Source organism: Papaver somniferum, chromosome 4, assembly GCF_003573695.1.
Source record: "Papaver somniferum cultivar HN1 chromosome 4, ASM357369v1, whole genome shotgun sequence".
Taxonomy (NCBI): Eukaryota; Viridiplantae; Streptophyta; class Magnoliopsida; order Ranunculales; family Papaveraceae; genus Papaver; species Papaver somniferum.
In genome coordinates, this window is record NC_039361.1 from 100,559,726 (window position 1) to 100,561,320 (window position 1,595).

Sequence of the window (1,595 nt, forward strand, 5' to 3'; positions counted from 1 at the left end):
CTCCACCGAGCTTCCCTCGCCTCTATTCAACTTACTTAACTCGGATTGATTCCAGAGGGGTTTGCTTAAATTGTAACGAATTCCCGTTCGAAGGATTAGAAGCTGGTCTAGAAACAATCTAAGTGGAGCCATCATGCTTTTTGTTTGCTAGAAATCAATAGGTTTGATTTGGTTGAGTCGGCCTTGATCTGTGTTTGCTTACCCTTCCAATTTAGAAAATTCTATTGTATGCCTGAACGTAAAAGAGACGCACTAGGTAGATTTGTTAAAGAGAAACCTAGTAGTTCGAAGCGTCTCGATTACCTTAATCTAGAGAGTCCGACTTTTGAAGAGTCTGTTTTTGAACGTCCTTTGACTGAGAGGAGAGTCCTTTGCTCCGATAGCGCCAGAAATGGCAACTTTGAAAGCTTTGTTGAATCCAACTAGGACTACTCGTCCCTCATGTATCAGGTTAGCTGAGACGGAAGCAACTTATGAACTTAAACCTGGGACCTTACAGCTGCTCCCAATCTTTTTAGGGAAAGAAAATGAAAACCCCTATTTCCATGTTAGGGACTTTGAGGAAATTTGTAGTACCCTCAGGATTAGAAACTAGATGATGATGCTTTGAAACTTAGGTTATTCCCCTTTTCCCTGAAAGATAAAGCTAAATCGTGGCTATATAGTTTGGCTTCCGGGTCAATCGAAACGTATGAACAACTTACATTCCTTTTTGAACAAGTTTTTCCCTAGGCAAAAACATCGTCTATTAGGACGCAAATCTGCACGTTTTCTCAACAGGAGGGAGAAACTTTGTATAGGTATTTGGAAAGGTTCAATGATTTATTAGCCCAATGTCCTCATCATGGTTTAGAGAAGGTTAGGTTAGTTCAGATCCTTTATGAGGGTTTAGATTATCCCACCACAACCACAGTAGAATCTATGTGTACTGGTGGATTTGAGAACCAAACAGTTGATGACGCGATGACATATTTGCATGAAGTCCAAAAACCCAACAATGGGAAAGTAGTAGGGGACCCCAGAAAACAATTTCTTAGCAGAGGAAACGTTAATAGGGTAGAAGGAGGCTATGAATCAGATGCCAAAATTGCTGCTATAGCGAAAAGGTTAGAAGCTTTAGAAGTGGGTAACACTAGTGGTAGATTGGAGCCTTTTGGGAAGGCCAGAATAATGAAGAGCAAGCCAATGCTCTATATAATAACACTAGGTTTGATAATCGTCAGAAGTTTGACCCATATTCAGAAACCTATAATCCTGGTTGGAGGAACCATCCGAACTTTTCATGGTCTAAGGGCCAGAGTCAGGGTCAGTCTAATAATTCTAATGCTCCCCCAGGTTTTGGCTACACTAGGAATACATCAGGCCCAGAAAATAAAACGACTAGCTTAGAGGAATCTATTAAGATGTTAGCAAAAACTCAGGAAATGTTAGCACAGAGCCATGTTAGTTTTCAACAGGAAACCAAGCAGAATTTTCAAACTAATGCTCAGAGCCTTGCTAAGTTAGAACTTCAAGTCGGCCAAATAGCTAAGACCTTAAGTGAGAGAGATAATGGTAGGTTCCCTAGTCAGACTAATCCCAATCCTAGAGGAGTT

General features: G+C 40.8%; 1 pseudogene; it reads right to left on the minus strand.

Moving 5' to 3' along the window:
• Positions 1-751: 751 nt before the first annotated feature.
• On the minus strand, positions 752-851 carry LOC113276709 (annotated as a pseudogene).
• Between the last annotated feature and the right edge of the window lie 744 nt (positions 852-1,595).